This window comes from Thunnus maccoyii, chromosome 12, assembly GCF_910596095.1.
Source record: "Thunnus maccoyii chromosome 12, fThuMac1.1, whole genome shotgun sequence".
NCBI lineage: Eukaryota > Metazoa > Chordata > Actinopteri > Scombriformes > Scombridae > Thunnus > Thunnus maccoyii.
The window spans coordinates 15,231,690-15,253,024 of record NC_056544.1 but is presented as its reverse complement, the minus strand read 5'-3'; the positions used below and the strand labels follow the sequence as shown (position 1 = coordinate 15,253,024).

Here is a 21,335-nt window from a genome sequence, read left to right as displayed (position 1 = left end):
GGCTGTGTGCCATCCTGACTAAATACCAACTATCTATCATCTGAGATATTTCATACTTTCTCAATTCAATAAGCCAATATGATTTATGTAGTGGTTCAGCTTTGGTATAGAATTATGTTGAGGTTCAGGAATATAGACCATAATACACATTAGCTTCTCTGTGTTTGCAGATTGAAGTGCACATTAAAAAAAAATCTACTTGAAGTTTGCCAACAGACTCCATCTCATTATACTGTATGTCTTACTGCAAAGTGGCAAACTGCCTTCTGTAAAGCCCGGTATTAGTAGCTTGTTCATCATTTGCAACTCTTTCTCTAAATAAAATTAAAGCCCCATTTGAATGGGATTAACATAATATGGTGAGGTGGGAAATTAAATATTTACTTTACTCCTTGATGATTTAATTAATCGTTTTGGGCAGCATTTTGACCATCGCAAAATTACAGAATGTGGTCTGTAATAGACATTCAGCAGAACTAGCCAAAAGAGAATACAGGTACCTGCCCATCTGTTCTCAAGATTAAAATAGCTTATTTGATCATGTTGATCTCTCTTGATGGCTTTAGATAGATAGATAGATAGATAGATAGATAGATAGATAGATAGATAGATAGATAGATGGATACATCAGTGATAGTAGTGTGATATAATAGTGATAGTATAGCCACTAGAAATACTAGAGTATGTGCCAATGGAGGTAGTGCAAATGCAAGGTGATTAACAATGCAAGAATAATGATGACTTTAAATAATATAAAATACAAATTGGAGATAAATATGTAAATGAATACGAAGACAAATTGTGCGTAAGGCTCACATAGCCAGTAACCATGGGTAGCAACGGAGAGGCAGCATCAAGCCTAATAGTCAATTTCACCTCGCCATTGCTGGTAGGCGTTGAATAGCTGTATGGCCTGGGGGACAAAAGACTTCCCCGCTCAGTCTGTTGAGCAGGTCTGAGACAGCAGTCTGCCACTGAACATACTGCTCTGCCTAGTGAATATGCTGTGCAGGGGGTGGCGGGCATTGTCCATGACGGACAACAGTTTATTTAGAGTCCATCTCTCTACCACTGACATAAGGGAATCTAGCTCTGTGCCAACCACAGAGCCAGCTCTCCTCACACCAGCTTTTCCAGCCGCATAGTGTCCCTCTTCTTAGTGCTGCCCCCCCAGCACACCACAGCATAGAAGAGAATGCTGGTGACAACCGACTGGCAAAACATCTGCAGGAGTTTCCTATAGATGTTGAAGGACCGCAGCCTCCTCAAGAAAAAGAGCCAGCTCTGCGCCTTTCTGTTAAGAGTGTCAATGTTTGCTGACTAGTCCAGTCTATCGTTGAGTAGCAGCCCCAGGTACTTGTAGGTCCTGACCACCTCCACATCGACCCCCTCAATGGGGACCGGTTGTAGATTGGGTCTGGTCCTTTGGAAGTCCACCACCGTCTCTTTGGTCTTGGAGGTGTTCAGCTGCAGATGGTTTGACCTGTACCATGTAATTTTTTCCATCATAGTATTTGCTCCCAAATAGACCTACAGTGTATGATGGTGATCACATATTTTCCGTCTATCAGGGGCCCGCTTCACAAAAGCAATTTCACAAAAAAACAGCACTGCTTACATGCAGATTGCAAATAGTGCCAGTGCCACATTTCACAAATGTTTGTCACTCACAAATTGATGATGAATTTGTGTGTCCTACACTGCTCTCCCATCCTCATGCAAGGGTGGTAAGTATGATGTTTCTTTTGATCAGTTAAACGTGTCAAAATGAATGAAAGAGGGAATGATCTCGTGTCACAGCTTCGATGTTGAAAATTTGGTGAAACGGGCCACAGATAAGCAAAACATGCTTGACTTCCTTCATTTTCACACAAGTCAAATTTCACACTGGGCTGTTAAAATGCAGTAGAGGCAAAAAACAGCTCCTTCTGCAGAATAAACTCAGATATACACTTTAAGATACAAGTATGTTGTACCGCACAAGATTTAAATTACAGGAGGACCATTGAGTTTGCCAAAAAATTGCAGTTGTAATTATTACAGGAGCGGGGGTGAAAAATGCACTCTGGACTGGATTAAAATCACTGACCAGCACAGTTCATGTTAAAGTCACTCCACCTCCTCTAGAGAAATCAATCCTGTCTGAATGTGGCTTCAGAGTCTGCGGCGACGCTTGCAGCTGTGTGAAGTTGTAGTAAAGCTGCCATGCCAGTATGGTTCTTCAGAACTGCTTGTCGGATGGTCGTATAGCTTCGGAAACCCTGTCTCCACTGCCTGTCAGCCTTGCCTTCCAGCCCACGCTGAGGAATGAAAACTCATAGTTATTTCCAAAGTATATGAATCAAGTGAAATGCTTAAATTGAAAAAAAAAACAAAACAAAACAAACAAACAAAAAAAGCACAACAAAACAATTACATGCCACTACTATGCAAATTAGAATCAATACTACATGCACTAATCTTGCCATATGTCTCTCTCTGTTGGGTGCTTGTATTGTGATTTTTTTAAAAAAATATTTAATATTATTAAACCCATTGCTTACAAGCATGGGCATAAAACAACAGCAGATGGGAGCTGTGTAACAAGTCATTAAGCATAGGACACTAAATCCTTTAGTCTACTCCTCCACACCACTGTGTAGATTGTAAGAATTCAAACACTTCGTGACATCCGTATGCCAAAACTATGATTTCCACTCCTATTCTTGTGTGGGAATTATACCTACTTTTATCAATGAATTATCTTGTAATAACCAGGGCACCACCTCCCTTTGTTTTTGTGCTGGGAGGAGACACAGAAGACAGTTTTGATCAATCTCATGTCTGAAATAGTGTGTGCCGATACAGTGATCTTAAGACAACGGCATACTGATAAATGCATATTTATTTAGCTAAATTGGTTGACAAGTGAATGTCTCTGGGAAACAGCAACGTGAAGATGTCTTGGTCCATGGAAGCGTGGGTTGTTTGCCTTGAAGTCTCCTGACTGACTGACTGACTTTCTTACTAAAATAACTCGAAAAATAACTTTGCCGGCTGAACGAAACTTTACTTGAAGTTACTAGGTGCGAAAGATTTGCAACATAAAGTTTGTTTCACTGGAATTAAAATAATGCATGTAGCTTGACAAAAGAAAAGAAAAAAGAAAGTTAAACTTGGGGGATCACGTGATATGAGAAAAAAAAATTGTGGAGAAAGTTAAAATGGCAAAGCCCTTAGACACGCGACCTGCATCTCCTTTTAGATGCAAAAAGGACGACAGGGAGAAAAGATGCGGGCGGAGAGCGTCACGCTGATTTTATGTTGGCCTCATGGGCATGTTCTAGGGTAGAGACACCTAATCTCCCCCGCGAACAGAAAATTCTTTGTCTGAGAGAAAACATGTGATCCAATCCTGATTGAATCTAATTCACTTTGGTTATCTTTTGAAAAAATTGCATAGTTCAATACATAACAAACATTCAGAGACGACACACATCTATATCATAATCAACTATTCATACCTGGGTTAAACAATACTCAATTAGGTTACACAATAAAATTAAAATGCAGTTTTCGCTGACTTTATTTCATATTAATGGTCTTTTACCTCTTCTATCAAGATATTTCTCATACCAAAAGTTTAAACAGCAATCAGCTCAGTCTAATGAAAATATACTATGGTTACTTAACAAACCTACTTTTAATGTTAACTAAATTCTATTTTATAACTACTAACGTTGATTCTTCACTCATCAAACTTTTCAATGTCTAGTACACAGTAAATATGAAGATTAGAACAGCACAATAAAATAACTGCAGTTTGTTAAACATGCATATCGTTCAAAATTATATTTCTACTAGACCACTGGATATCAGTTCTTCACTACACCTATCAATATAATCCTTCGTACACACATTGAATTTCTACTACAAGTCACATAAAGATTAACAGCACTTTCGTGAATAACATAGCCGTAAAATAGTGCACATTCTTACAGGCTCTCTTCAGTGTTTAAAACTTTACTGAACGTGACCATTGGAGGGCGATGTTGGTTCGTGTAATGTGGGGCAATTTAACATAATTAACTTGGATGAATTTTACCGTAGATAGATCAGAGTTGGACCATTTTGACTGGCATTACTTCGTGACCAATAATATATGGGTTGCAAGATGATAATATCCTTAATAAACATTGAATCAAACTTTGGCTTAATACACACAGAATATAGTGGATTCAACTCGAGGAAGGCCTTACTTAATTTTTACTGATTGGCGCCTGGCTAATGTTCTTATCTGATGTCACGCCAGAGTGGGAAAAGAAAGTGAGAGGGTAAGTTTGTTGGTGTGTGTGTCTGTGTGTGTCAGCGTGGAGCGAGAGGCAAAGAGAATTTGAGATAGAAAGGACAGACAATAAACCTGGTGACAGGATTGTCCTAACTCATCAAAGTAGGCTGATGAGGTTAAATTGTGGTAAGACAGTCTTTTTTTTCCTAGGAAAAGTCTTTTAATCCAGTGTTTTCTGAGACCTGAGGAGTTGATGAAAGAAGGGGATTGCTTTTAGTCAGTGTCATAAATCCCACTTTCTGACACAGTTGGGGATCTTCGAGGTAGAATGAGAGGAGGACAAGTCCTGTGAAGTGTCAGACTGACACTTTAACGTTGAGAAGGCACTTTCAGTTTACCTTTGAAGTAATTCCAAAACCAAAGTTGAATATAAGTACATCCATATCCTGAGGTTAAAGGTTATTGTTGATTAAGCCCAGACCTTCTTTTTGGCTTTAGGAAGACATTACAGGATGGCAGAAGAAAAGAGTAGGTGCTGGCTTTCCTACACTTCTTTTAAAGAAACTCTGCAGTTCCATCAGAAATCCATACCTCCCAACTTTCCTTCTAAAACTTTATGCTATTGTTTGGTTAGGTGCCAAGATAGAGGAATGCAAATTTATTACACATATTCATTTCTGTTGTCTTATATTTTTTTATTTATGCTCAGATTTTTTTGTGAAAACAGCATTTTTCAGGCCAGTGAATAAACTGCGAGAACATAACATGATTTACATTCTAAAGCGTTTCTCATTCTCACAACTACAAAGCAGTCTGAGGAGGGAAACAGGATCATCTGTAACTTTCTCCTCTCCCAGTGGGACAGCATGCAGGAGTAATACAAATAGCTGGTGTGTATTTGTGTGTGTGGCTTGCAGAAACCTTTGTCTGCAGATGAAATGTCTGTTGAAGATTTTTGTGTCAATAGATTCTGTATTTTGTCTTTTTACATTCATTTTTGAATATTTTATTTTGAGGCAGATATCATGGTCAGAATCTTTAGTTTCACTTAGAGCTGAAACGATTTGTCGATAAATCAATTAGTTGATCGACAGAAGAATAATCAGCTATGATTTTGATTGATCGATTCATTTTTTCAGTCATTTTGCAAGCAAAAATAATGATAAACACCAAACATTCTCTAGTTTCAGCCTCTCAAATGCAATGATTTGCCGCTTATCTTTGCCATGTATCATTGTAAACTGAACATATTTGGGTTTTAGACTGCTGAAGACGTCATCTTGGGCTCTGGAAAACTGGATTTTTCTTTCTTATTTTGTGACATTACATAGATGAAACACTTAATTAATCGATTCATCAATAAAACAATTGTCAGTTAAATCAATAATGAAAATAATCATTAGCTGCAGCCCTAATTTCAGTGACTTTGCTGCATTTGGCCCTAAACACAGTCAGACATGACACGAACCAACAAGACATTTTAACCATGGCAGATCAGTAAACTTTCATATGAATCCTTTTTGTAATGGTCAAACGTGATTTAAAAAGCACAGCAAACTATAGTTTGTGCTGCAGAGGGCATCAGATCAGAAAATACTTAAATGTATCATTTGTATTATCTATGTATCATCTAGTCACAGGCATCATACTGCATATTAAGTATCAAATATGCACTTAATACATTGAGATATATATTTTATTTGCATGTTGATTCCCCTCTTGAAGAGGACAGACAGAGATGTGTATCTTTCGCTCTTTCTATGTTTGCAGAAACTAACAGTTCCTTTGTTTATTTAATCAACCTCCTTCGTTGGAGGAAACTCAAGAGAAAATGACACCAGTTTTTAGAGAATTTGCAATTCCTCTGAGCTGAAAACAGCCTGGCTAGAAAAGCATGTCATTTTGTCTCTCAGAGGGTGAGTGAGACACCCTCAAGAGCAAACAGGGCTTGGTTTTGTGTTTGCGTGGGCATGCATGTCTGTGTTTGAGTGAGTGTGCCGCAGGAGGTGTGCTTCCACAAAAAACCCCCCTCAGCTGCAGCCCAGAAAAGAAAAGCAAATGAGTACTTTTCCCTTCTTCCATGTTGATAGAAGAGCCTTGATATTTTCCTGTTCTTTACTTATGCCTCTACGTGCTTGTGTGTGCTCTCTTGCTTGTATTTGTGTGCTTTTGCTTGTGTGTGTGTGTGTATATAAATGCGTGTGTGTGTGCCTTAAGTTTCCCTGCAGTGCTTCATTGTTCCACTATACTTATAAGAAAGGGACTGAAGGCAGTGCTTGTTTGTTCTGTGAATATGAATGCTGACTTGCATTGCTAATTTACAATAACATCTTTATTCTTTGGCAAACATGTTTACACACTAACAAGCCATAAGGAATAGAGAAAACTCATGAAGGAACAAGTGTATGTTTCTGCTTGTGGTTTGTGTACAGTGTTATACTGTTTGTGGGCGAAATAAACACTTCTGCCATGTTAAAGGTGTTACAGCATGTACGTCTTTACCAGCAAGCAATTTGCATTTCAAGTTCTTTCCAGGGAATGATGTACTCTTAAGTCAGGGAGAAAGCAGTTCAAATGTGTAATTGGTGTAATGCTTATTTAATCTCTCCCCTCTGCTGGACAGGTGCACAGTCAGAGAGAGACCAGCAACAAGAGAACAAAGCACTTGTAGAAAAGGTTATGTGCACACACACAAACACGGACAGACTCCTATGTGTATAGAGGCATTAATGAACATCCATATTTTTCCCTCTAGCTATAGTGTAATGCTCAATTTAATGGTCTAATGTTCCTTAATGACTGTTTTATGTGCATGGGCTTATTGTGCATCTATCAACCTGAAGCACATCTAATCAGACAATTAGCCCTCATCTTGGGCTAATTTTATGTATGTATTCATCACCATAACTGGCTTTCTAATAGGAACAAAAATGGATTGTCACTTCACTATCACATGGTAGAGACACACACACACACACACACACTTACATGCAGGCTAGAAAAGTCAGCGAGTGCCAACTGTGAACATGTATGTGCATTGCATTTTTCTACCTGGAGATCATTTTCAATTTCTGTTGTCCAATCACTATAAGCCTACATAACTGTCCTCTTGTATTATGAAAAGAAACACATGTGGATAATAAATCAAGCCAGACCATCTACATTCCAGCAGAGCACAAAGCTGGCGCACAAACACAGTCGTATTGGTAGTTACTTTGTTTATGTTTTTCCTTGTGATAGCTGAGACATATCTTTCCTGAATTGGAAAGAACATTTTTTTTCAGCTTTAATTGGCAGAGGGACACACGCAGAGCTACCTAAAACTATATTTTAAGTTTTGACTCTTTCACTTTTTATACATTTTTCATTTTCTCCATTTACATAGACAAATGAAGTATAATTTTTGATGTGATTACAGCAACATCTGTACTCGGTTAGATTAACGGTTCCTCTTGTATAATGCATTCCAGCATTACGAATGATACGTGTGTTTCATTGTATTTTCCGATTTGGGAGTATGCTGCACTGCTCTGACTAATTACATATGAGTTAAACAGCAAGGGTATCTTCATCACTTAATTAAATTTTCCAGCACAGCCCTAACAACCTGGCCTACTGTGCTTATTTACACACTGGACTAGTCAATTGTTCCATGTAGATTCCAGGTTTGAACAGTAAAATCACCAGAGTATATCAGGTGTCGCCAGGATGCTGAGCTCCTGAGCTCCAATACTCCAAACACCATTTTCTCTGGATAATGAAAATAATGCTTTTAGTTGTATAAACAGGATTATGATGAGGAGCTCTCAGTTTATGCTCCATGAGTTTTCTTACAGTCTTTGCAGTAGCGGCATCATTGTGTGCATATTTAATAATTAGCTCAACATAATTTAATGCCTTTTAATGCCATAATTTAAAAGGGGCAACAGACAATTAAAGAAAAAACATTTTTTTCTACTACAAGTTACTGTATAGAGTTACATATTTTGATTACATGTTACTTGAACTACTACTTACATGAAATACTGCTGCAGTCTCACAGTTGTTCAAAATAAACTAGTTGGACCTCCTTTTCTGTGCAGTTGTGATCCGATTGCTCTACATCATATAAATTCAATAGGCAAACTCCAGTCTGGATCTGGACCGAATAACAATTTGATCCAGACCGGGAACAAAATTTAACCACAACGTGACCTGTACTGCTTTTGAGTGACCCATCGCTATCACGTCACCTCAGCTGTCATCATTCAGCTGCCCACTAGTAACCTAAGTTAGCAAGTTTGTTGTTGAGTAAAAGTGGAAAGTAAAATAGCTTGTTCTAAACTAGCTGATACAAAAAAAATAAAGGTTGACAGTGAAAAATATGCGTTCATTTTGCCCGAGGGAGGCACAAAACCATTGTGCTTGATTTTGTAATGAAACAGTGGCTACAATGAAGAGTGGGAACACAACGACACCAAACATGCCTGTTTTGAACAAAAAATTTCCTGAAAACACAGAGGTGAGACTCACAAAACTGAACCAGTTGAAGTCGGGATATCAAGACTACAGAATAACTGAACATTTTCAACAGTGAATACAGTGAAGAACTCTGCAGCAGACTCATTAATAAACACTTTTGTAAACGTGTCACGGTGTCACAGCTCCCATTAAAACAGAAATGCTGTTTATGTCAAGAGTTCTGGAGTTTTTGTACTGAAATGTTGTCATGCAGTGTACACTTACTGGACCTTTGATGCAGTGGATATTTTTTAAGTGGAACTAAGACTTGTATTTGAGTACCCCTTCTCTATATGATGAATTTTTATATGAATTGTTCCACTGCAACCAACGCAACAACTACTGTACATGTTGAATCATCAGATGTGAGTCCATTACTTGAAATTTTTAGCTAGTTTGACTGTTATGTTTTAATAATGTGTGTGTGTGTGTGTGTGTGTGTGTGTGTGTGTGTGTGTGTGTGTGTGTGTGTGTGTGTGTGTGAGTGTGAGCAAGGATTAAATATGCTGGAGGCTCAGAGATTCCTTATGTCAGTGGTCTGATCATAAATATATGAGGTTAAGACTAAAGAGCACATTCTAATGCTGTGGTGCGTCTGCAAATATATTCATAGATATTTTTTCCATGGATGAGAATTCAGAATTGGAATGCACAAGGGAAACCAGTGGGTGATAAAACATCTTCATCGTCTTAATGGAATATGGAGACTTGGAGAGAGAAAGGGAGAGGGAGTAAAATGGAGATGGAAAGAGAAAACAGAACAGAGAGAGAAAGTGAAATGGCAACTGGCAGTTTTTTTGGAACCCTGGCCGTTTTAATATTGACGCTTCTACTGATTAAACTGTCTCATTACTCCTGCAGTCATTAAACACGAGAAGGCGAGCCACCCACAGCACTGGTCATGATTTGGAATTCACTAAACTACTAAATATTATGCGGTCAAGCATGTGGAGAGACATTTCTTTTAGCGTGAGGCAGTTTATTCTGACTGAAGTGTTCTGTTGAGCTTAGCTTCTGGTTATTAGTATAATGAAAGGCTTTATGTAAACATACAGTGGCTATTGAAACAGGTGCAAGAGATAAGAAGCAAATGAGACGAGAATAAGAAAGTGAACCTCAGAACAAAAGAGAAACATACAAATAAACACATTCATATAAACACAGTGACTGGACCAAGAAGGACAAAGAGAGGAAATGAAAGAAAGGAGCAGCATAAGCAGAGTTGAGACAGGAGGTGAGAGTGACAGCAGTGGAAGCCTTTGATCTCAGGTTTCTAATCAATGGGGATTATAGTACGTGTGTCTGTGTCAGTCTTGATTATTGCAACAGCACCAGGAGACACTGGTGCATCCAGAGGAGTAGTAGACAAACACGGCTCCTTATTCTGGAGATGTCTTCAGCACAACTTTGTCTAAATGCATCTAAACTATATAAAAGGTCTCTGAAATTCAACCTAGAGACAGAATCAGCATGTAGAAAGCAGTGTGACTACAACCCCAGTGTGTAACTCTTTGTCGCAACTAAAGATATTCTGTAAAGACCTTACTTTCACACATAGTCAACGAAAGTGCTACATTGTGACTGTAAAATGCGAGAAGCGGAGGAGCATCTCCACCATAGGGAGTAAACGACACAGGACGACATTAGAGTAAATGACACAGGAAATCATACTGTTACATAAGACTATAAACTGCAGCGTAAGGACAGACAGACCCTGGAGAACTACTTTGAAAACCTTTGAATATGAAAGTCTTTCAACCTGCACTGACAACAGCCGGATTTCACCATCTGTACATCTGGGGAGTTAAGATGCCAGGATTTCACTGACGTTTGCCTTAGACAACTTTTGAAATATGATGGATTATGCATCTTGTCGTCACTGTTTTCTCTCCTCACAGCATACACTGTTTTCACTCTTTTTTGGGTTGTTATGATGGGGCTTTGCAATGTGATAAAATTCTGAATTGTAGTGCTACATCTGGTTAACCCTCTCCTCCCCAAAAATCATGCGTGTAACACAAAACTAGTTTAAATAATTAAAATAATTATAAATAGTTTATATTATATGATATGCTGCAAAATCATGTGCTGATTGTGCTAAACTCTGAAAGCATATTAGTGCTCATGTTGCACATTACTTTGAATTAAGATAATATTAGAATAAAACAAACTTGCAGGAAAACAGAAATATCACGGCAGCAAAAGGAAATACAAAAACAGATGCATAGTATATATATACAACCTTACATCATGTGAGCATCTACTATATACGGCCCAAAATTAAGCACTGAAAAACAAAAATTAAAATGTATTGTTTGCACTTTAAAAAATAGAAACCACAAAGTGTATTGAGACACAAAATATCACAAATAAGGAACAAAATGATATGTAGAAGGAAGGTGACAGATGATAGCATGTGATTGGATGTCGACTGGGTGTCTTCAGTTAGTTTGATACTGGTGCTTATCTGGTGCTGGTCTTATTGGCGTATGCCTTGGAGACCCCCAATGTTGCCAGGTAGATTTTATGGGTCCAATGAGCAAATATACAGTATACCTACAGGGAGAACAGATCGACAGAGGATACAATAGCTACTGTGTTTCATACTGCGTTGGAACACCTGGAGCATAAGAACACATCGATTATAGCTCTGATTTCAACACAATCCTGCCCAACAAACTCATTACCAAATTACAGGATCTGGGACTTAATACATCATTATGCAACTGGGTTTTGGACTTTTTAACAAACCGTACACAGTCTATCAGACTTGGGAAGCACGTATCATCCACTTTATCCCTAATCACTGGTGCTCCACAGGGATGTGTGCTCAGCCCACTACTTTACATCCTTTTTAGACATGACTGCTTCCCCTCTTATCCTTCTAACTCCATCATTAAATTCACCGATGATACCACAGTGTTCGGCCTCATCGCAAACAATGATGAGTCTGTCTATAGGAGTGAAGAACAAAAGCTGGCAGTATGGTGTAACAGTCACAACCTGGCTCTAAACCTCAAGAAGACCAAGGAGGTGATCGTGGACTTTTGCAGGTCAGGACAACACAACCACAACCCACTCTACATAAATGATGAGGCAGTGGAGAGGGTCTCCAAATTCAAGATCCTGGGCCTGACAGTGACTTAGGAACTGTCCTGGAGCACCAATACTGCCTCAGTGATTGGGGAAGCTCAACAGTGCCTCTTTTACCTGAGAAAACTGAAGAAAGCAAACCTACCGCTGAAGCTTCTGGTGAATTTCTACCACTGTGCCATCGAAAGTGTGCTGACATACTGCATGTTAATGTGGTTCACCAGTTGCACAAAGGCGGAGCAGCAAGCTCTTCAGGAAGTAATAAAGGGAAAATCATCGAGGCCCAGTTACCAGACATCACCACCATCTTCACGTCCTGCAGTCTATGCCGATCTCACAGCATCATCAGTCACCAATTACATCCAGCTCATCACTTGTTTGACCTCCTGCCCTCAGGAAGAAGATACTGCTCTATCTGAGCAAGGACGACCAGAATGATGAACAGTTTTTTCCCCAAGCAGTCAGGCTGCTAAACAAAAGTCTCCAGCCCACACCCCTCCCATACCATCCCGTCCCAACCCCCCTCCCCTCTACTAGCCCCCTACACAATCCTAGACAAGAACTATGAACTCTGAATCATGTTTGCATTATATGCATTACTTTGCCCCTGAATAATTTGCACATTCGCAATCTATTACTGATAACTGTGTGTTAATATGAGCTTACTATTGTTTATATTTATTTTATTCCTGATATCTGTTGTTGCAGTCAGCCTGTCTAGTTGTGACAAAGGCAATTAAATACCAGAGATATAGTATTTTTCCTGCAGTCCAACTGCATTTAATAAATCATTAAATCGTATGCATATGTGCTCCCCGAGCTCTGCAGCAAGAGGAGCCCCTTGAACAGCTCACACAAACACTTTATACTTTCAGCCTCCGCCCAACACAACCGCCAACACAAGCACCTTGGCCGTAGTTATACTTCTCTGTCTGCAGACACCTGTTTCCTGTAAGATGATCAATAACAGTTCCATATATGGTATCATGCCTGTCTTGTACAACTTCCAGTTTTTGCATTTAGTTTCCAACAATCACTTCTTAGAATCAGGGTCACCGTGTATCGTGCACTTCAGATAACCTTTTCTATTTCTTCTTTCCTAACAAACCAGACATTAATTTGCCTACACAAACAAGGTGCGAGACATCTTGGTGAGACATCTTACTTAAAAACAGAACAATTTGGTTACAACATATAAAGGTCAATAGACAGGGTAAAGAGTGCATCATATTCTTTAAAGACAAAACTGATCAGTTGATCACACTTTTACACTGGATTCTGTTCTTTTCTATTCTATTTTATTACCACTGTAATCTTATATTTTGCACTACGTGGCTCAGGGAGATGCTTTCCTGTTCCGTTGTTTTATACAATGACAATAAAGATTCTTGGACTTGGACTTGGATAGAGCTGTCCCTGAAGGCTTTTTATTTATAACTTTTCCCCTACTGGTGAGATTTTATTCCATTTCTACGTTTTCTCAGTTAAGACCATTCTGCTGAAACAGTCAGAGCAGTCTGTCACTGTGAAAGGCTTTCTGCTAATGAACTGGACCTTTGTATCTCCTCCTCACCAGGCTATTCCTGGAAGTGATAGCATCACAATCTGATGTCCTGGTACAGAGATGTGGCAGAGATAACACATTCAATCTGACCTTACCTGTCTCTATACAGGAAGCTTTGCAAATTTGACCCTTTGTTAGCTCGATCAATACTGGATGTCTTCACAGTCTACCTCTTGGAAACCTAAACTAAGCTTAATAACTATGAAGTTTTATAAGCTCTGATTTGTCTTTGTTCCCTTATTTATGTGTTTATTCATGGTTTCCTTCCTGTCTTGGAATTAGATATTTGAATATTTCTACTGTATAAAGTTGCATTTAAAAAATGACAAATTGTCAAAGTTAACATGAAAAAATCCTTAACTTGTATCCTTTATGGTCCTGATTTAATCAGTCAGATTAAAGAAGGTGATGGCAGGCATCTGACACAACACAACTTGTACCTTTTCGGTAAAACCAAAAAGGCCATCAAAACAAGTTGCAGCAAAGCACACTAGTTCTATTTTTCAAGGGGCAGTCAAACCAACAAAAACCCGATGCAGACACGCAAACTACAGTTCATGAGTCCTGAAAGAAAGTTTGGCTTGATCGTATCAGACAGGTTGTTCAAAGAGTCTGCCAGGGCCCTGATGGAGAAAGCTTGATAATCCTTAGTCGTCTGTCTAGACTTTGAAATGACCAGACCAGCGCTGCCTGAGGATCTCAAGCTGTGCTTGGGCTCATAAGGGCTTAAAAGCTCAGATACAGCTAAGCTCGACCAAGACGTGTCTTAAAGGTAATGAATAAAATGTCTAGATGAGTCTTTCATTGCACTGGTAGCCAATGAAGTCAGACAAAGGCCAGTCTTCTATAAGGACAAGCTTTCTGACAATCTTGGGTTAATCCACCATTACAGATCGATAAATTCTTGATATTTTTGATGGTAAGTGGAAATGTAGTAAATCTAACAGCTTCTTTAAACAAGAATGAAACAGTTATCACAGACTTCTACCTGAAGACGGTCAATAGCGCCCCTCCGCCTACCCTCATGAAATGGGTGTTGAGGGACTCAACCGATCAGATTGTTTGTCTGCATTTCACGGCTGAAACTCTCCATATCCCCACAGTAATGAAAGTCTGACAAATCTCTCTTCAGCTTGATCAGTAATGAAAGGCTTGCTGATCTGTCCCAACAGTTTGTAGCTTAATCAATAATAAAACTCTTACCAGTCCAATCGTAGCTTGGTCAGTAATTCTGTTTTTCCTTCTGGGACAGACACTGTGTTAATAAAAAGTTGAAATAGTTGGGTAGTTTCAGGGAAACTACCCAACTATTTCAAAAACTTTTGTCACAAAAGCATTAGATTCTAGCAAAATATTACTGTTGTGTAGCTACTCAACTGTCTGTTATTCTACAGATACATAATGATTATCATTCCACTAAAAGTAGACATTTCTCTAACATTAAGACCATCTTCCTTGCAGCTTTATCAGAACACCTTTTTCCATCCTTTTCTGTAGCAAGAGACTCACTTTCTGTTGTAAACAAATTTTCATAAGACATTGAAAGAGAAGGCATGCAGAGTACAGGATTATTGTATAAGATACTATCATATTGCACACAGGTCACAAATTTAAAAAACAGGGATGGCACATAGCATTCACAATATTACAAAAGTCATTGACGAGCATGTTTCAACATGACTATTACGTGTCAGTGCGGTATGATTTATGCTTTAAAAGAGAATACTACATTTAGAATGAGATTTCACAGAAGCAGGACAATGTCACCACAATACAAGCTGGTACCCATAATAATGACAGTCAATAAAACATAATGCCGCACAGGCTTTAAAATAACCACCTATTGTGGTTCTCTGCCATTGAGCTGTTTATTCGGTAATTGAATACAATCCCTACTGAGCGCTGGGAGCACTTCTTCCCTCACTGTCGTGGCATTGAACAGACAGCAGCAACAGAAGAACGTGTCAATCCTTTTGATCCTCGGTAGTTGCTTTATCGTCTCCCCGCAGCTTATGGTATTGGATTGTTGCTGCATTTTGTGTATCATTTCAACTCACCTTTAAATCATAGAAGAGAGAAAAACAGATAGCACAGGTGGGAGGAGGGTGACTTTTTCTCACCTATTTACTGTATATGAAAGGTACAGGAGAACGAGTTGTCATTCCTGTCCCACAAGAAACAGAAGTCTTTGAAAGAGGAAGATGAAAGGAGAGAAATGGCTTGTGTGAAAGGGAGGGAGAGAGACCAATCGACAACAACAGGCAGAAATGGCGGATGAGAAGACAGACAGGGCTTTTTGAAGTTTTTTGTCCATTTTTGTTTTAGGTGAAAAAGAGAGGGGGAGAGTGACAGCAATGGAAAGGAAGGGAGGGAAAGGGAGGTAGATGACTTCAAGTGCATGTCAAACCCAGGCACTGACAGAATGTTTGATGTGTTTTATTCCAGGTACTATATAGAGGAAAAACAAATTGCAAAATGGCACTGCTTTCTAAACATCTTGTACTTGTGTTTTGCACGTACTAGGAGACAAAAATACTTCATAATAAGCTAAAAATAAAATAAAATACATGATTTTGAGGTATAGTACAGACAAAAAAGCAAAAAGAAGGAAAAACATTTTCATTTGTTTTCTGCACTCTGCATAGGTTGTAATTGCTTTACTTCCATGCCTGAAATGCAAAGAAACTTTCGGTTTAGTTTACTTGCACCTTCTACCTTTTATATATATATTTTATTTTATTACACATTTTTTTGTCCATTTTAAAATGACCGGTGGGTAGCTCTGAAAATGGAAAATGAGTTTGCTAAAAGCCATCTATTGTGTGATGACAAAATAGAAGAGCAGTTTGTATTCAACCGCAGCGGACAGTGGCAGGGAAAAAAAATCCATTCAGTTCCTCCTGACTCATAGCTGGGTGAGCTCAAAAGGATTTAAGTATTTACCTTTACTCTCTACATTTTTAACTGTCCTTTCACACTCTCTCTTCTGGTCACTCTGTCTCTTTCTCACTCTCTAACCCTCTCTCATGTGCCCGTTTTCTAGATTTCTCTCATCCATATTCAGTCTCTCCCCTCTGGTAGCTTTTTATATAATTCGTTCTCTTTCATTCTTTCTCATTTTGATTCAACACTTTTCTTCTTGTTCTGTTTGCCTATCTGATTTTGAAAATGTGCAATGAGACCAATAACCTTACTGTTGGGTCTAAATCAGACCTGTAGGCAAGACTGCTTAAGTCTAAGTCTGAGTCAATGCCAAATACAAAAGGGAGCCAAGTTGGAGTCAGGATGAAGTACAAATGGGTGGTCTCAGAGCCCTTCCAAGACCTACCCTGAGCTAGTACTTAAACAACAGCCATTTAAGTGTTAATTCTTTTGAAAGTCTTGAGACTTATCTGGAATATAAATATTTTAAATACAGTCAATTAGACTTAATCATTCAAGATCAGGAGATCAAAAGTGGCGATCTCTATTATGAAGTAACGCACAGATTGTTTGAGTAATTTGCTAATGTACCTACACTTGCAAACAAATGTTGGTGATCCTTCACCAGCATGCAACACGGGGCCTGATTTCAGCTCACTAGAGATTTGGAAATTGCAGTAACTCCTCTGTGATTTAATCAACTTCCTGTAATTGGTTGTACTCGTGCATGTATCATTTTTCACTGATGGAGGCTGCAAGGATAAATATGTAAGATACTCATATCGCACCTTTATCTTACAAAATTAAACTATTGGCAGAATTTCCCTTTGCCACATGGCCCACCTCTGTAGTACTGGCCACTGCCTCAGCTGAGTTCAGCTGAGTCCGGGCTCAGATTACAGATTGAGTAATGTCAGTTGCAACATTATGCTTGTTTGTATTTTTAATATTTTTTGCATGACAACAGAATTTTATGACCCAGAGTCATAAGATATATCAGCTTTTGCTACAACGGCAGACAGTAGTAGTTTAAATTCATTGTCGTTCCTCTCTCTTTAGGGGACAAATTTTGAATTTTTTAAATGAAAATGAGATGACAAAAGTTACAGCATCACTTGTAATAATCAGTAATTAAATATCAATGCAATACATCAATGTATCAATTAACCGTCAGCATCCGTTAAGTATTTAAAAAGTTTAAAAAATGTTTTCTTGTTGAAACCTTTATTCAAACAATTTACATGGGCTACATTAAATACTTTTTTTGAACATTGTTACAACAGTTGTAACAACAGCAACAATTTGCAGCAGTCACCACCAGAGCTGCCGCGGTATTGATTTTTTCCTTACTGCACAAATTAATGAAGCCATTGAAACCGCTATGGTGACCTCCATAAAAAAAAAAAAAAATTTAAACCTCAGATGTTATAAAATAATTGGTTCCTAAATACCATATTGGCCCAAATATAAGATGACCCTGATTGTAAGACACCCCCCTCCTTTTTAAACACTTGTTTTTGGAAAAATACTTTTTGAATACACAGTGAATTGTAGTCAAACTGCATTTTATTTATGCGAATAGAGCTGCCGCAGTATTGATTTTTTCTTTACCGCACAAATTAGTGAAGCCATTCAAACCGTCTCGGTGGCTCGAATATAAGGTGACCTTGATTATAAGATGATCCCCCTTTTCTATCACCTGTTTTTGGAAAAATACTTTTTGAATATAACTTACATCATAGTATAGTTGCATACTCACACAATCTCCTACTAGGCTCTTGGAAGCGGTCAAAAATTATTTTCTCCGGCAGTTAGCATTTATGCCTGTCTGTCTTTTTGAGCTCCTTATCATCTATCACAGTGATATTTGGCACACTTGACACATTACACGAGCCTTGAGAAACTCCTACAGGTTAAACTGGACTAACGAAACACTTTTAGGGCTGACTGACTCTAACACGCTCACTGTAAACAGAGTTTAAGACACTCGCTAGCCTAGCAACATTAAGGCTACAAACAACCCATAATGCAACACTCCATGTAGGAGTCGGTTTAACACCGGTACTTTATCCATTCAAAAAGAAGATCTGATGTTGTGAACACATGACTGTCTAGACCCCAAATATAAGACAACCCCACTTTTTCAGATGTATTTCCAAGAAAAAACCCATCTTATATTCGGACCAATATGGTAAACTTTTCAAATTATTTATTCCTGTAGTAGTCTATTCTTTATAGCCTCTATAGTCTAAATGTCTATCTTTATTCCAGTGTTGTCATTAAGAGGCTGACTTTGCAGCAGAAATATTGGTCGGCATTCAGCAGGCACATCATTATTTATGTCAAGCCTGAGAGAATAATTAATGTCCCATCACTTGAGCCGCTCACTCAGTGGTGAAGCAGCTTAACTCTGCGGTGGGCGTGACGTGATTGCGTTACTGCAGTAATGCGGTAACTACGGCAGCTCTAGTCACTACTCAGTATGTTACATTTAATTTATGATCATAGCCTACCATTAATAAGAGGATTTTAGTCTTTATTCTTTCAGTGCATTCTCTAGCTTGGGAAGCAAAAAAGGGGGTAGTAAAAGTAATCCTAGTATTTCAAAAATAAAAATAAAACATCGTAGTTATCAGCTAAATGATGAATAAGAATAATAAGTGGAACCAATTTCACATTTCTTTACTACATGTTGTCTCAGTTCTTGTTGTGAACATTTGTTTACATCTTCTGTGATAAATTGGTCACAGTGTGCAGCATGGAGCAGGCAGTCATCAGTGGCCTGAGGTTGTATTATTTGCTGTAGAATGGAATCCATTTCTTGGTCCCATCTTTGCTCTGAAACAGCCTTGAGATGGAGGAAAATACTTGTGTGGCTCTCAGGTTGCAGGAGCAGCCAATGAACAGAGCCCAATGGTCCTGAAAGACAAGGCAATTTGGCCAGAGTGATGGGGATAATGAGAAAAGCATCGTAATGTTGCCACAGTCCAATTTACAAGGTGGAGAGAGAGACAGAGAGAGCTAAAAAGAGAGGCTGCGACGGAAAAGGAATAAAAGAACGCAAGAGACGGGAGAGGGAGAGAGTGAGCGATCACCCACGCAAGAAGGCCTGGTATTGGTTTTGTGTTCATGTTGAGGTGGCTGCACATTAACCTGTGCAAATGGAGGTTATGGCTTTACTTCCATAGGGCAAGCATGGAGGGGATAACAGGGCTGCTGCCAGAAAGAGAGAGAGAGTGAGAAAGAAAGTAATGAACATAGCAAAGAGAAAATTCAGTCTTTCCCTCTCTACTGTATGTGGCTTTCACCCTGAGAATCTGCCACAGATACTTCGTTATACAGCAGTGGAAGGACAGATTTACTGTGCAGAGTGAAAAAATGACTTTAAGGGATAAAGTAAATCCTTACAGAAAAGCGGGAAAATGAAAACCCTGTCGGAGAGATAAAAGGAGATGCCGGGAATGACAACCAGAGATAATGAAAAACGAGAGCAGAAAATAAGAGGGCAGAAAGAGAGAAAGACCTGCAGAGAGCAAAGGTGATTTTTCAAAGAGGTGAATAAAATCATGAGGAAGCAAAGTGTGAATAAGGCAGAAAATTGGCCACTTGGCCACTCTCCTCTCTCCTGATTCCATATTATGACCCTGCAGAGCAGTGACAAGACAATTGATTTCAGCAGATGGATGCTCTCTGGCCCTTGGTACCAGTTCAGGCCTATAGCATCCTAACCAGAGGCAGCACTTGATGCTTTCCTTCACACTGACTGCTCATGATCACAGTATCTCTCTGACAGACTGTGTGACTATAGGCCTCTGTGTCTTAGCAGCTGGGGAGGCACTGGAGATTACCATCACAGCTGGATTACAGAAGGCGATCACTTCATAAACCTTTTCACTGTCCTTCTCTTGACTTGTAAAGGGATAGTGACAGTGAACCTCTCCCAAGGCTGACTTATCTGTTCTCACTGAGCCCCCAAGGGCCACACAGAGGAAAGAGACCACATACACAGATTGAGACATATGTCTATGGGGCAGACAGCAAGCACTTAGTTGGGAAGCAAGCAACAGTCTAAAAATCCCCGTGGCCATGGAAAGAGAGCGAAACACACACACACACACACACACACACACACACACACACACAGTGAGTTAATGAAGCTTTCCAGCACATCTCTCTTCCATAATCCAACTGGGATGTTAATCTCCTGTGGGTCCCGAACTGCTAAAACACACAGATACACACACCTACACACACATTTATTCAGAAAGAGACTGTGATCATGAGTAGTGTGTGGGAAGTGAGGCATTCAGTGGATGCTTCTTGTTTCATGATGCAGCTGGCTGGATGAGAGAGGCTTGTTTAGCCATTTGCTCTTTTTCTTCAGCTTTCTTTTCTGCGTCTCTTGAACCCTCTTGTCAGTTCTCCTGTTTTCATGCATTATTAAATCCCTGTAATCATTTTACTCTCACTTGTTTTTGTAATTACAGTATATTGTCTTTCTGAGCACACATCTTTTTTCTTTCAGTCATGTTTTCTTTATTTTTAATTCTTCAACTAATGGAGGAGACTTGCTTATATTTTTAAACTCTTAGTTAGTACTTAGTCATTTACACGTTGTATTAAAAATGTGACCTGTATATGGATGACTAATACAGATAAAAAACAGGCAGTTAATGCAGCACCTCTTATGCTGCTTTACCAGGTTTAAATGCATACAGCATGTTTTGTCAGAGCAGAAATGTCACAACCCATTGTGAATTGTGAGCTGCAGCACAACACATTCACACAAGTCATGGCCCCCTCATCCATGGTGACAGAGGCAGTAACGTTCACAGCAGCTATTAGTACTGTTCTGGTAATAACAACCTGTCATCATTTTGTTGCGTCTCGTGAAGGAATCATAAAAGGCAGATCTTCACACCTCCAATGAAAACTCAAAGAACAAGCTGAACAGTACCCTGAAGCCCTGTGTAATACTGTTAATGCCAG

General features: G+C 39.0%; 1 protein-coding gene across 7 annotated transcripts in view; it reads left to right on the top strand.

The window, feature by feature from the left end:
- Positions 1 to 21,335, top strand: part of tnr (tenascin R (restrictin, janusin)) — a 187,589-nt gene that overhangs the window by 84,805 nt on the left and 81,449 nt on the right. For 5 of the 7 annotated variants that reach the window (XM_042429202.1, XM_042429203.1, XM_042429205.1 and 2 more), the window contains one exon: positions 6,891 to 6,943. The exons of the other annotated variants lie outside the window; for them this stretch is intronic. The gene's annotated coding sequence lies outside the window, so the exon portion shown is untranslated. The remainder of the gene's footprint in view (positions 1 to 6,890; positions 6,944 to 21,335) is intronic. 7 annotated transcript variants of the gene reach the window in all.